Consider the following 15922-nt stretch of genomic DNA (forward strand, 5'->3'; position numbering starts at 1 on the left):
AAAACAATCCTCCTCTCCTCCTCATCTGAGACCTTCCGTTTTCCTCCAAGTTATCAGATTCCCTTCTGTTCACCAACAAAACTTTCTAAAACCCCTTCTCAAATGGTTTCAACAATTTTACTGGTTGCTTTTCTAAACAGCGCTCTAGAACAAAATCAAATGTGCAGCAAAGCAGAGAACAGTGGGCTTTTTCCTGAGGGCTCTGCTAGGCCTCCCATGTGGGTTGACCATGGAGGTCCTTATACTCATTGCTTTTCTGTGAGGCCATAATGCTAACCCTTTTCCAGAAGGCCCAAGAGAAAGCATGGGAAGGGGGTAAGTGTACCATATTCTGGGGCTCAGAGCCAGGAAGATCAATGAATTTGGGTCAACAGCCTACCCATGAGTGATGGTGCTTTTAGGCACCACATCGAAGAGTTCTATTCTGCGCTGATTTTCTACAAAGGATGGGTCTTTTGGGGGACTCATTATTCATCATTCATTGATCCAACTAATATATGTCAAGTATCTACTATGTGTCAGGTACTATCCTACTTTCTAGGACTACACGTATAAGGCAGACCTTGTGTTTGCCCCTAAGTTGCTTATAATCCTTCTAAAAGAGATAGATTTTTAAATGAGGATCTCACGTGAACAGTTGAGTGGGGTGGGGAGGGGGAGTGTTATCATGTAGGGATTATAGAGTGATCTGATATACTTAGAGCAGGAATATCAAGTAGTTTAGGCAGACTCAGCAAGCTGTGACATGAAGTATAACAATGTTGTTGTTGTTGCTATGTTCTATCAACTCGATTCCAACTCCTACTGACCCCACGTGACAGAGTAGAACAGCCCCATAGGGTTTCCAAGGCTGTAATCTTTACGAGAGCAGATAGCCAGCTCTTTCTCCCCAAAAGCCACTAAGTGGGTTTGAACTGACACCTTTTTCCTTAGTAGCCAACACTTAACAATTGCACCACCATGGCTCCTCTAACAGTGAGCATTCACACAATCTTAGTCTGTAGCAGTCACTGTTGTTAAAGGTGGCATCCTCTCAACAACCCTATGAGAAGGATAAAAAAAAAAAAAAAGAGTTCTCTTAATCTGACAGGTGATGGAAGTGAGGCATAGAGAGGTTAAATGCCTCATCCAAGGTCATATGGCAGGTATATGGAGACACTGGGACTCAAGCCCAGGAGTTTGGCTGGGGCCTGCTGTCTTCACCATCATGGTTCACCACGGAGAAGAAGGGAGGGGAGAGAACATCTTCCATCCGAAGGGAACAGCCTATGTGAAGCCTCAGCTGCAAAGGAGGCCTGAGAGGGCTTCAGAGTGCACATGTGTTTCTAGGACTGGAGCAAAGTGGTTCAAACAGTGTCAGAGGAGTGGCTTGGGGAACAACAGCCCTTATACTGTTATCATTCCCTGGACTCTCAAGTCACCCCAGTGGATATTAACCTGTTTAAGGGCAGGGGAAAGGTTCAATTCATTCTTTCTATATTATTTCCCTTAAAATAACTTCCTAACCCCTGCCAGAAGAGTTGCCACATTTTTCTTGTTGCCGTGTATGGATTCACAATGGGCCCTTGGAACTGAGATATGTCAACAATGATGTCACACAAGAGTTACGGGAAGCCATGGTGTTCACTCAGATCCCAACGGCTCTTTGGAGAGGTTGTTGATCTGAGGTCTTCTGTGGGAGAGCGACTTAAGCTACCAGTTGCCAGAGAGTGTTTCCTAAGTCAGAGTCGTCCAGCTAGTGAGAGTTTGGGATATCTTCTCTAACTGGGAGGAGGGAGAAACCTCCTTCAGAAAACCACCCTTTTTGGCTCATCTTCACCCAGGGATGGAGCAGCGGAATGCAACAAAGAGGCCTTTCTCTAAGAATTGAGGTGGGAGGAAAATTCTTCCCAATCAATTAGAGCTGGCAGTGAGGGGTTGTATTTCCCTGAAAAAGAAGGCCACAAGGAGAGAAGATGAAGCCCTTGATGTGGGATGACCGGGCTCACTAAGGTTTTTGTTGGGAAAGTACTTCCTGCCATTTAGTAGACGATTAAGCAAAGTAGGTAATGTGAAGGAATAAATGCGTTAATCATAAAATTCTACTGTAACCTGAGGGTTTTTCAGAGTAGGGAGGAGAAGACACTCAATATTTTAGGCATATGCTTCTATCTCTGGGATTGAAGGAGGCAAGTGGTCACCTAGGGCAGTGGGTGAAGGACCAGGAAGAAGGGTGGTTATGGAGACTTGTACTTATTTTTAATATGTTCTAATGAGATCGAATTGATAAGTCATGTGATGAACTAAAAGAAATAAAGGCATTTGAGGAGTTTTGGGAGTGGGTGGTGTGAGAGAACACGGTACCCCACGCTGTCCCAGAGTTGCCGGTCACTGTGAGCCCCAACAGTTCCCAGCCTGGACTCAGGCAGCAGAAGGTCTGGGCATGACTTGCTGCCTGAGCTCCAGGGACTTGCCCTTTTCCTCCAAGTTCTAAAGTTCTATTTAGACTTGAAGTTTTAAAATTTTACCACACTGAACCTGAGCTTATGCTGTAAATCCTGGTGGCACACCCTGATACTATAACCTCTTCCACCACCCACCCCTTTTTCTTCTCTGCTTTTCTCCTGTATTGCCCCACAGTGGCTGAGCCCTGCTTTCTGCTCCCTCCTTGGTCTCTGTATCTCTCTAACATACTCCTGGGAGGTCCCTCCTCTCTATCCTGTACCTCACCTTGGAGTTTTCTGTCCATCCAACTCACACAACCTACCTCCATCTCTTTCTTCTCTCTGAGCTCTCCAGTCCTTCCCTCAGATACAGAAAAACCTACAGACCTTTAGGCTGACATGGACAACCCACCCAGACACACCCAGGTGAGGTAGTTGTATTTGACCACTGACGTCTGTGGAATCAAGACTCTCAGATACATACAGTCATCTGTTTTCTGCCTGAGGACCTTGAAAGAGTTCATCTAAGATGGACCTGTAGAGGGGACTTCTGTTTACAGAAAGATAAGTTTAACCCTCTGTTGCTTGTTTAGGAAGGGTACAAGGAAGAGGTATACCTGTAAGGTTTTTAACAAAGTATACAAATTTTTCTTTCTCTTTAGGTACGGCGCCTCTATAAAAGTCCTCCCTTCAAAGAGAGTTAAAAGAGATGAGCATTTCTCCTGTTTGAATGTTTGCTTGTTAAATATGGTAAGAAAATCACCGGCGTAGAAGAAATCTTTAGGAGAAGTTTCAGACTGTTAAAAAGGTTCAGGGAAATGAGGACATTTACATGTTCCAAAGGAGGAAATTCACTTGGCATTCAACATATCAATGCCACGAAAAAATTAACTTGAAGATTCTTTGTTTACAAATATGAAACCCCACAATACTATTTTCAAAGGGCGTGAACTTTTGTTACAAGGCACTACTATCACTAGAATGGGACCTTTGGTGACACAAACCGTTTGCTCTCTACAGATAAATGAAGGGTTAGTGGTTCCAACTCACACAGGTGCGTCCTGAAAAAGAGGCCTTGCTTCTGCTTTCATAATGATTACAGCCAAGAATACTCTATGGAGTGCAGCTTTACTCTGTAACACATGGTATAGCCATGAGTCAGAATCCACTGCTTGGAAATGGCTATTATCATTGGTACCATTTTGCAGAGATTTTATTGCTCACAGCAATGCCCCCAAAAATATGGTAGCTTTGGTGGAAAGAGAGAAGGGACGAGGTCTGCAGAGGTGGAGGATGCTGGTGATGGAGAGGCCTCCAGGGATTCCTGAGACCAGAGCCTTGGGCTCCTATATGAAGATCAGGGCCATGAGAGCTCATATAAATTAACTATTCTCAGAGGTCTCTATCCAAAAGGAAAATGCCCAAGAATCCACAACATCTCAAGCAAAAAACCCAAGCTCTAGGGCCAGAAAGACTCCACTACCATCAAAGAGGCCTTTTCCCTCAGCTTCCACTGAGCAGATATCTCATTCATCCAGCTAAGGGGCTACCCCAGAGAAGCGATGGGTAAGGTGTGTATATTTCACCCAGGTGCACACGGTCAAGGGGGTGGCTGTGTCCTGGCAGACCAAAACCTCCTTTGCCCCCGTGGAACAGATGCCCCAAGTCTTTGAGGCCGAGCTCTCTGAGTAGAGCACCGTCGCCGTGCCCCCAGTCTGGCCAACACTGAGTCCCTGGTAAGCACCCTGGGGCCTTGGAAGGAGGGGCCCCAGGCCCGCACCACTGAGCCCAGCGTCTGAGGAGAGGAGCATGGGGAAAGCCTCCACGCAGTCACCCTGGAGTGGCTAGTGACCCATGAGCGCAGCTTCCACTGCTTGGCCTGCTGCCTTGTGTTCAAGTCCCAGGAGGCCCTGGTGGCTCACATGGAGCATGGAATGAGCCAGGGCTTCAGCAACCAGGTCCTCTGTGAAGAGCTGCTGGAAAAGGAACTGCCACCCTCACCCCCATGCAAGCCCAGAGGCTGCCACCAGCTGGCCAAGGCCACTTGATGGCCTCCAAGAAGAGGGAGGTGTGGGAGAGGAGTGCCGTCTGCAGGAGCTGGAGGGGCAGCTGGAGAAGCAGAGAGAGCAGCTGAGGAGGTTGAGGCACCAGCTGGTGAGGTTGCAGAGGCAGGAGGCCAGGCTACAGAGGGTGGGGGCACAGCACTGAAGCCAGAGGAGGAAGAGCCTGAAGACCTGCTAGCAACTTGGGACTGGGAGGAGCAGGGCATTTGTGCTGGGAAATGTGGGTCGTCTCATCAGCTGCTACCCAAAAGATATGTGGCCCACGGAAGAAAGGCCTGGCAATCTACTTCTGTACTATCACAGTCATTGAAAACTCTGTGCAGTGCAGTTCTACTCTGAAACACCTGGGTTCACCATGCATTGAAATCAACAAGACAGTAGGTTTTTGTTCTGTTAAGGCCTCTGTTCAGGCTCCTTTAACCCACCTGCCTGTAAGAACCTCTCCTCCCAGCCTGTGCCCCAATCCAACTACTCCAAGTGCATGGAGAGCTGCAATCCTAGGGGGACCTGGAAAGAAGGAGCCCCAGAACACCTGACTGCAGACACCAGGTCTGCTCAGAGGTTCCCCTAGCCTAGGAGAGGAGAGGACAGGCCTGATCTGGATGGTGAGGTCTCAGAACTCTGAGAATGAGCACAGCATAAGGAGGGGGGGAGAAATGGGATTTCAGTGGGACTTGGGAGGCTGAGGGGGACTCTGCAAAGACAGCTCCAACGGAAGTGTGCTGGTGAACGGGGTGTCACTGAGTTCTTTGCATAGAAGGAACCAGAGAGAGAGTAGGCTGTGGGGAGACCTGCCTGTAGGTGAGCAGTGGGCGTAAGGCCCTACCCAAGGACTCTGGGTCACTTCTCATCATCCTCCAAGCATAGAAAGGAGGAGGTCCTGGTTGGGCAAAGAGGAGGAGGTGGTGAAATAAAGAGCTCACCGCATTCAAGTCTACTGCCCTCACTGGGGGAATTTGGGTTTATTGCTGTGATTTAGTGTTGCCTCTTTGGAGGAAACCCTCATGGCGTATTGGTTAAGTGCCACGGCTGCTAACCAAAGCGTCGGCAGTTCGAATCCACCAGGTGCTCATTGGAAACTCTATGGGGCAGTTCTACTCTGTCCTGTAGGGTCACTATGAGTCGGAATTGACTTGGCGGCACTGGGTACTGGGCCTCTTTGGACTGGAGTGGGAGATGGTTTAGAAAAACTCTCCTGGGTGTCCCTTTTCTGCATAACAGTAGATCTAGTAGTGTCTGCGTAACTCATGCAAAGGATGAGTTCCTAGGATGTAAGGAAACTTTTTTTCTTTTAAAAAACCTTTTTCTGTTTGATTTTGCACATATCAATGACACTAGCTTGTTCTTTCTTTTTTTCTGTGGTATAATTTGGCCAATCCTGGGGTCAGAGAACGGGAAGAAAAAGACTGGACTGGAAGTATAGGAACAAAGGCAGACGAGGCCTCTTAACCCTGGGAGAACACAGATGGTTAGAGGTGAGGCCAGCAAGGGGCAGATTCAGGCCCAGACTGTATAATGAGCAGAAAAGCCCAAGTCTTAGACACATCATCATGTCCCACGCCCTGGAAGATGCCAGGGGCATGTTGACCCTCCTGGGAGATAAGACCCCAAATGGCACAGGGAAGCCTTCAGGAGCAAGGAAGGGAGGGCAGGGCCTCCAGGATGGGCATCTCCATCCACAGGCTGCCCTGTGTATATTTCTCAGTGACAGTAATGGCTCCTGCGAGGGACGGGGTCAGAGGCAGACAGAAGCGAGAGCTTTGAAAAATTTGAGACAGGGTTAATTCTGCCAGTACCAGAGGATGAAAAACGAAAGCCTGTGGTTCTCAGGGGTACAGACCTGCCAGGGGCCTGATGTATACAGGGTGGGCAGAGGTGTCTGGAGAGGTCCACCTGTCTAAAGACTTATGGCCATAGTCTTCATTATCCTAAAAGCAGCAATTTCCCAGTTAATTTCCTCTACGTTTAAACCAAAGCCAAACCCATTGCCATTGAGTCCTGATAAAAGGCCTGGAGTGCGCAAGGGTAGGTTTTCCAGTAGAGCGATGAGGGGAGGAAGATGGTAATACCATACCAGACAAGGAGACTCTTCTTTGTGCCTTGTGTTACCTACTCAATTGCACATGGTGTTCAGCCCTCATCTTTGCGTGTACACGTGTACATGCATTAAGAGTTACTATATTGACCTCGCAGAATTCTTTTTGGTCCTTTCTAGGGATAGAGATCAGAAGAGGTCACTGGCTTCATATACCAAACATGAAATCTGCAGTCTGACTTTTGTACAGTCTGTGTTTGTGTTCTCTATCCAGGGATTAAAATCTCTGATCTGACATTAAAGATTGGTTTTTTTTCCTGCAAGAAAAAGAGGAAGACCCTCAACAAGATGGATTAACACAATGGCTGCAACAATGGGATCAAACAGCAACAATTGTGAGGATGGCGCAGGATGGGGTAGTATTTCCTACTGTTGTACATAAGGTCATTATGAGTCGGAACCAACTTGATGGCACCTAACAGCAACAACAACATAAAAAAATAGTTTTAAAAACATACATGTCATATTTTACGACTTGCACATATCTTATAATCTTATTATGACATACGTAACAGTACAAATTTGTAAAGAAGTTATAATACAAGCCATCCCTACATGTGTGTGATGCTCCTGCTCCCCCAAGGTGTCCAGTGTTCAAAGACACATGTGTGTTCTTCCTTACATTTCTCTTTTCTGGGACACATGTTACAGTCGTACATATCCATGTAGATCTATTTGCATGTTTGCTGTTACAGAACCTTCAACACGGTCTACCCACATTGCTCCTTGCCCCTTTTTTCACTTGACATTTGATCATGGCTCCCCTGTAAGTCAGTAGATATGGAACTAATGCTGCTTAGTTCTTCTAATTTTTTAACTCGTATTTATACATAAAGAATGTAAATAAATGGGAACAATGACAATGTGCAACCTATACACTTTCATATAACTCTACAGAAATGAAAACACATAGCAGCTATGATCTTTAAAAAAAACCCACTGCCAATGAGTCAATTAAGCATAGTTTTTTCAGTATGTTCTAGCTCCCCACCCCTTGTCCCTTCCCATAACTGAATCTAAGATAGTTCATATCAACAATCAGGTAAGTGTTCTATCTTATTATTCTTGCTTAAACTATCATACTCACACATGCAAATAACCACATCTACTCATTTATGGATATATATATGCTTGGATTCAAATACATTTGGTTATTTGTTATTGTTTTACCCATATGGGCTCACTTTATATATATACTTCTCTCTGTCTTGGTTTTTTTTCTTCAATGATACTTCACAGTGATTTCACTTACTAATCTTCTATAGCTCTGTTTCATTCTAATGACTACCATATATTATTATATGATATGGTTATTATATTATTATTGTAATATTACTGGAATATTTGAATATTATGCATTAAAATTTTATTATAATATCACATCCTTAATGGGCAATAATTTTATTTTTCCTTTTTTGTCTTTAACAATAACCATCCTTTGCATATACTACATGGAGCCCTGGTGGCACAGTGGTTAAGAGCCCAGCTGCTAACCAAAAGGTTGGCAGTTCGAATCCACCAGCTGCTCCCTGAAAACTGTATGAGGCAGTTCTACTGTGTCCTGCAGGGTTACTATGTACTACAAGATTTGTATCTGTGGGGTAGATTCTAATGAGTGAGATTTCCAGTTCAAAGAATGTTTTAAAAAGTATAGAGCCATGTCTATGTCTTTCCCCTAAAAGTCTGTAGTAACGCACCTGTCTTTGTCATCTAGTGCTGCTATAACAAAAGTACCACAAGTGGATAGCTTTAACAAAGAGAATTTATTCTCTCACTATCTAGTAGGCTACAAGCCCAAATTCAGGGTGGCTATCTATCTCTGTTAGCTCTGGAGAAAGGTCCTTGTCATCACTCTTTCCTTGGTCTGGGAGCTTCTCAGTGCGGGAATCTCAGGTCAATTGCTTCCCTTTCCTTTTATCTCTTGTAAGGTAAAAGGTGGTGCAGGCCACACGCCGGGGAAACTCCGTTTACACTGGATCATAGTAAGGGTGTTAAAATCCCACCCTAATCCTCTTTAATGTAAAATTACAATCAAAAGTGGAGGACAATTACACAATACTGGGAATCATGGCCCAGACAAATTGATATATACCTTTTGGAGGGGACATAATTCCATCCATGACAGCACCTTTCCAGCCATGTCTGAGGGCATCCTTCTCCCCACAGCCCAGCCAGCCATAAGTGGTGTTGATTTTTCAATTGTGCCGGTTTCACTGGGATTTTGACTGACATTTTCTTAACTATCAGTGTTTTTGAAACTTTGATTATTTTTATTGGGGATTTGGATATTTTCTGAATGGTCGGTAATTGCTCATTACCGACAGTTCTGATGAGGGTCACAATACATAGATGCTGAAAAAGTGGGAGAAAAATGAAGAACAGAGCTCAGATTATTAAAAAGTCCAGACTTACCGGACCAGTTGAGACTATATATATACTTATAATACAAACCATCCCTGAGATACTCTTTAAACCTTGTACTGAAACTATTCCCTGAGTTCATCTTTTAGCGAAATAGCAGACTGGCACACAAAATAAAGGGTATTATCCATCAGTATGGCACTCCATTAAAAAACCATTATGTGCAGCCAAAATGTCAACCATTACTCTAAAGCAAAGATGAGATGATAAGGGGGCAGGGAAACTAGAGTACTGGAAATGGAACAACCGGAACACAATTAAAGACACTGTTGACACGCTGTGAAAGATCTGAATGATTTTTGTAGAAATTGTCAGATGGGAACCTAATTTGCTGCGTAAAGTTTCACCAAAAACATAATAAAATATTATTTAAAAAAATCATTGCTCATTTTCCAAGTGCCAAATTTTTGTGTCTCCTTCATCTAAAGTAGGAATAGTTATTAGTCCTTTGTCATCTACGTTTCAAATTTTTAAATCTTTTGCTTGTTTATCTCTTCTTTTTTCTTTCTTTTTTTTTTTTTGCAAGCTATTTTCCTCTCTTCAATAATCGAAATGTTTTATGCTCAATTACATCTACCTTTTCTCTTATAATTTCTGGATTTCCTATATAAGTTAAGAAAATCTTACATGTAACTTCCTAATTTTCTGTTAAGATTGTTGTTGATTTATACATTAAATTTGTAAATCAATGCAGTATTTTGGCACACTTTTCTATAAGGACAATCAGTTGAGTCAGCACCATTTATTATGAATTTTCTATTTTGTTCCACTGGTGTATTTCTCAGTTTCTAGTATAAACCCTGGTGGCGCAGTGGTTAAGAGCTATGGCTGCTAACCAAAAGGTTGGCAGTTCAAGTCCACCAGGCGCTCCTTGGAAACTATGGGGCAGTTCTACCCTGTCCTATAGGGTCACTATGAGTCAGAATCGACTCGACAGCATGGGTTTGGTTTTTTGGTTTAGTATAATGTATTAATTTGTTCTATTATTCAATGAAAGAAGGCTGCACTTACTATCCTTTTTCATATTTCAATTGTCTGTTCTTTGGTATAAGGAGCCCTGGCGGTGCAATGGTTAAGCACTTGGCTGCTAACCGAGAGGTTGGCGGGTCGAACGCACCCAGCAGCTCTACAGGAGAAAGACCTGGGAATCTGCTTCTGGAAAAATTACAGCCCCCTTCCTTCCACCTCAGAAAAAACCCTACGTGGCAGTTCTACTCTGTATTCAGTTCAACAGACAACTATTTTGGTATTCTAATGGGAATCACATTATATATATATCTTAGTTTTGAAACACTTGACTTGTTTTACAAGTCTTCACGTTTGGGAGAACAGGCATTTTTTTGCATTCAATCGGGTTTTGTTTTATTTACTTCAGTAGATTATTTTCTTCATATAGGTTCCTTACCGTTTCTATCAAAACATTTCCCTAAGTATCTTATTGTTTTTGACACTATTTGGTACAATCAAATAGCAGAGAAAAAAGAATGGTCTATCCTTCCCATTTTCATTTTTTCGCGTGCTTATTTCTGGTCAGAAATATAGAACTGATTTTGGTATATTTGTCCTATATCCTGCCACTTTACCAGCAATTTTATATTCGTCCTCTAGGTTTGCAATTATATCAGCATTAAAAAAGTTTTAAAATCTTTTAATAGTTACCCTCGTTATTTAAAATGTCTGGCTTATTCTTTCACCGTCAAAACTATATTCTGGGATAGAAGTAATTATAGCTATCTTTGTTTAGTTGCAAATTTTATCAAAATGAATGGACTGTTTTGTAGTCTATCCCACATCTGTTAAGTTTTGGGATAATTCGTTGTGCACCAGTAGATAACAAACACATTGACCTTGCCGACCATGATTGCATTTAGCTTCGTGGGCAAGTTGGGGAGAGTTTCATCTTCATCTATTCTTTGATGGATCCTGTCTAAGGCCAAAATTAACTGTTCTTTGCATGTTTCATGAAATCTGCTGAGAGCCAACCAGGCCTGTAATTTTCTTTGCAGGAAGATTTTTAACTCTAATCCATTTTCGACTCAACAGCAAGTAGCGAAAACAACAATCCATTTTGCTTCATGGAATCTTCTGGCAATAATTTATTAGAGAAGTTTCCAATGTGTGCTCTAGGCTGCTGGAAAGCCATCTTTAAAGATTATGTGGATATTCACTCTTTTCAGCCTTATCCAAACCCATTAATCAATCCCAGATTCTCCCCATTTCCACAAAGGTCCTTTCCTGCATCCACTCCTGGTACCAGTTCCCTCCTCTCAGACTTTGTATTTTCTGAAAAGAAATGAACAGTGTGCCACCCAAGCAGTGTCGTGCCCACAGGCTCCTGAGTCCAAAATAGGGAGGATACTGTCTTCAAATATTCTTTTATTTTCTATTTTTGTCTGTACTTAATTTCTTTTTCATACCGTATCGTAATTGTTTTAAAGTTGTGTTTTTATGTCTGGGTCTGAAACCCAGCTGGGATTCCCTTTGTGTGTGGTATGTTGTGGTGTCCAGTTGCATGTGGGCATCAAAAGGACACCTTTTTCAGGAGGGTGGGGATGGGAAGGGTGCTGACACATTGCGGGGATTGCAACCAATGTCGGGGAAAATTTTTGTATGAATTGCTGAATGGCAAACTAATTTACTATGTAAATTTTCACCTAAAGCACAAAAATGTTATACGCACACACACACACACACACACACGCACGCACAGTGTGAAACTAAAAGGCAGGGAGAGGCAGTTGGGGCGGTTGGGCCAACCACAGTGGGTGCTGCGCGCGGGGAGAGGAGCACTCCAGGGCGTCACGGAGTCCTGCGCCCAGCAGGGCTGGCAGAGGACCTGAGCCTGGGTCCGGTGCCTCTGGCGAAGGGCCAGCTCCCCTCATACATGCCTGCCAGCCAGGCTCCAGCCCCTGCCCTCATCCCTCTGAGTCTCCCCCACCAGTCTCCTCATTGCTACCACTAAAATTTAGGGGGAGGCCAATGTCACGGAGGGGGTGGCCCAGAACCTGGACTTCAGGAGCTCCACGTGCACCGCCGGACCCGCAGCACTTCCGCTGCGAATCGGTCAGCTGTGGGGTATCCCTAGGACGCTGGGCACGGGTGAGTGAGTTGTGATCACACATGGGCTTCTAAATCCGTCCATGGGAAACCCCGGGGGTGCACTTCCAGGAGGAAAAGGCCAGGCAAAAGAGGCCACCCTGTCAGGTGGACCCTCTCTCCAGTCAGGACTCACCGCCTGCACCGCACTGGGAAGAGTCCTCCCAAGGGTTCACCCCTAGATTGAAGGCCACGATCAGACTTTGGGGATCCCCAGGCTTCCAGAGCTGCAGCACCGCACGGGGAGGGTGAAGTGGTGCTTACCGGCCAAGCCCTGGCAGCAGTTCCTCTTGTATGTGACCCCTTTGTCAGCCTGAATTTCTTGCACTGTTTTTCCACCAGCCTGGCATTCCGCAACAGAAGCTGCAGGGAGAGTTGCTTCATGAAGCTGCTTTGCACTGAGGTCCTGAGCCTGTGCACTCCCAGGACGAGGTCCCATGATTTTAGTTGGATGGTTTCTTTCCAATGACATGTTTTCCTAGATTTTCTTCTCAGCCCTATCTAGTTCTTTCTTCTTTTCCTCCCACCTCCATTTTGTTGGCTCCTATGACATCTATCAGTTCTTTTGCCCCCACCCTCCCATGACTCTGCCACTGTAGACCCCACCCTGGAAGACCCCCGTGGAAGGTGCTAGAGAGTGGTTCATGGGCCCCTAGCTGCTCAGCAATTTGGGGAGGGGGTATCTAGGGATCTACACTTCTAAGAAGCTCTTCAGGTAATTCTGGTCCTGATGCAATGGAAGGCTTTATTTTAGAGGTCAGCTGTGAGCAGGCCCCTACTGAGAATGGCTGTGGCAGGTTTCCCACACACCCCTCTGCTTTGCTCAGTCTAGGGGGAGACAGAAGAAGATTGCAGAGCTAAGCTGCAAGGATTTCCTGCAGCAAAGCCTGCCCTGGTGTGGGCTGGGGAATTTGTTTCCCCAATTCTCATCACTAGTGGTGAGCAGACCGTTCTCTGCTCAGACTAAAGAAGAGTTAACAAAATGAGCTTGAAACAATAAATGCCTGCTTGGAGCCCTAGTTGCTAAAAAAAAAGGGGGGGGGAGTGAAACAAGAATCCAAAGGATGTGAAATGAGCCTCCTCTTTTGACACCCTCCCTGGTCCCTAACTTTCTCATCTTCCACCTCCCAAGACTGTACAAACTGAGTTCAGATCCTGGAATAAAGATCCCCAGGAATATTGCTGCTTTCGTCACCCCGTGAGGGTTTCCCGAGTGCTGGCTGGAATAAGGTCTGAGAATCCTCCAGGGGCTGCCCAGGCCTGTGTACTAGACATTCAACACACCGAGATTCAGAACCACTTCAGTTTTCCAACACTCGGGCTTGACCCCAGGGACCTGACCCTGAGGAAGCTGAGATTTTCTGAAGTCAATACTCCCACCCACTCCTCAGGTTCTCCCCATCAGAGCCTCGGGATCAGTCAGGCCTCATGTCCTCTCAGCAGTGTTTCTGCTAAAGGACAACAGAGGGTACTGTAAGGAGCACTGGTGGCACAGTGGTTAAAGTGCTCAGCGGCTAGCCAAAAGTTTGGTGGTTCAAACCTGCCAGCCACTCCACGGGAGAAGAGGTGGCAGTCTGCTTTTGTGAAGATTTACAGCCTTGGAAACCATGTGGGGCAGTTCTACTGTGTCGTATAGGGTCTCTATGAGTTGGAATTGACTTAATTGCAGTAGGCTTGGGTTTTTAAGGGCACTGTGGGTTTGTGCTCTATACCTTGAGCACCTGCCCCCTCTGAAAGGTGCAAGGAGCTACTGAAAGGACACCATCATAACTGGCAGAAGCCACAGCCCATGGTGCTGAGGGAAAGCTGGGAGGGAGAGAGAGGTGGGTGAGTTAGAAAGGCCCGGTCTGTAGGCAGCCAGGGGCCAGGGTGACCTGAAGCCAGAAAGCTGACTGAAGACAAAAAGCTTCAAACCTGCCCCTCCTGAGTCTGTTTCTTCTTTCAAAGCCTTTTCAAAGTCTTTCGCTGCTCTTATTGGCTAGGCCTGAAAGGCCTTTGCTTTAACATGAAGGAGCCTCCAAAGCCTCTTGGGGCAAAGGATGGCCCAGGAGGCCCTGCCCACCACACTCCGTCCTTCCCGCAAGTCCGAGGGCCAGTAGTTTCAGCCTTCCAGCTCCTCCACCAATCTAATGACTTGAAACAGGATTTCACTGAAGCTGAAACATAACATAGACTGGAAATACTCCTGGGTTCTCTTCTCACAGCAGCTGATCGCCTGGTTCCTAGTTTTATTAGAAAAGTTAGATAAGGGACGAGAAGAGGAGATTGTGGAATGCCTGACATCTTAGCGCCAGTTTTTTTTTTTCTTGAGGAGAAAAGAAGGCGGCATTTACTGTGTCCTTTTTTTTTCCTTGAGTCTCACAAAATTCTCACAAAGACCCTCTCAGTTAAGGACTGTTGGGAAGTGCCTTGCTTTTCTTTTAAACTTTGTCCTGAGGTGCTTTGATTATGGAGCATATATGAAGAATTTTCCCCTCAGGGAAGCATTCTAATTCTTACCTAGACTGTAAGCAGAATGAGGACATATTAAGTGCTAAGCTTGGTACATAAGGGAGTGGGGACCCCTCAAAGCAGGCCTGTGGAGAGGTTCATTCATGATTCCCTGGGAGGCACACCCGTTGCTCCAGACGTCTTTGAAATGCCTCCCTGGGGAAGGCATTCAGGGCTGGTTCCTGGTCACGTGGGAATTCAGTCCCGTTTTTCTGTTAACACTGCTCATTTGGGGTCCAAAATAATATTGCCCAATGTCTCATTTCCAAGGCCTCTGCTGTGAGTGTGACTAAGACAATATGGGAATTCTTAGAAGAAAATCCTGCAAGAAAGGCACTTTTTAAATTCAGTATTTTTCAAACCAATGAAGTCTTCATTCTTACTGAAAAAGGAGGGAAAAAAATGCCACAAACTCGGGGGGGGCGGGCGGGGATATTTGCAATGAACATAACTACGTAAGGATAGGCATTCAGAATATGTTAAGATCTCTCTCAGTGAATAGAGAAAAAGCAAAAACCCAATGGAGAAGAGTCACTAGAAGGCAGATTATAGCAGAGGCACCTAAAATGGCCTATAAACCCAAGCTCCTCAGAAGTAATCAGGGATCATCACAGAGACCACACAGAATAGTCCTTCCCACACAGGAAGCCGTCCAGGGCCAGGCCCCTGAATGAACGTGTTATGAAGCTCTCACTGAGAAAAGAGGATCAGTCTATACCACCACTGGGCCCACTCGGCATCCTGCATGCCTTTGACCAGAATACCTAGGTTCTGCTTCTGGTTAAATAAAAAAAACAGGTGACCTTATAGGGTGGGGTTTATTTCCCTTAGCCCAGCTTCTCAAAACGGGTGTCTGCTGCCCAAGAGGAGAAAATCAGAGGGAAAACCCATGCAGTGCACAGATGGGCAGATGACCTGTCTGTTTCCCTGGGGCCAGCCCTGAAATCCTATAGCCTATTTCAAGGTGGCACAGCATAGCCATATTGAGAGGGAAATCTCCATGGTTCCCTGAGATGAGCTCACAGCTCTGCCCATGTCCTGGCCCATTCCAGCACCACCTCTGGCCCCCAGAATCTAGGATTTAGATGTGACTAATTAGCTCACCATTTAAAATTCATTGCTCAAAATCCATTTCCTTATTAAGGGTTACCCTGAGCACCCTTTTAAAATTGCAACCAGAAAATCTCTTCCCTCCCATTCACACTCACATGCTCCCTAGCCCTGCCCTATTTTATCACTAGCACTTATCACCTTTAACTGTCTTAGTCATCTAGTGCTGCTGTAACAGAAATACCACAAGCTGATGGCTTTAACAAAGGGAAATTTATTTTCTC

General features: G+C 45.2%; 2 long non-coding RNA genes across 3 annotated transcripts in view; one reads left to right on the plus strand and one right to left on the minus strand.

Moving 5' to 3' along the window:
- Positions 1–11679, plus strand: part of LOC135230104 (uncharacterized) — a 617741-nt gene extending 606062 nt beyond the window's left edge. For both annotated transcript variants that reach the window (XR_010320749.1, XR_010320751.1), the window contains one exon: positions 3086–11679. This is a non-coding gene — a long non-coding RNA (uncharacterized LOC135230104). The remainder of the gene's footprint in view (positions 1–3085) is intronic.
- LOC135230107 (uncharacterized) overlaps positions 1–15922 on the minus strand; it is a 495299-nt gene that overhangs the window by 414425 nt on the left and 64952 nt on the right. The window lies entirely within an intron of this gene.

This window comes from Loxodonta africana, unplaced genomic scaffold (assembly GCF_030014295.1).
Source record: "Loxodonta africana isolate mLoxAfr1 unplaced genomic scaffold, mLoxAfr1.hap2 scaffold_76, whole genome shotgun sequence".
NCBI classification, from domain to species: Eukaryota; Metazoa; Chordata; class Mammalia; order Proboscidea; family Elephantidae; genus Loxodonta; species Loxodonta africana.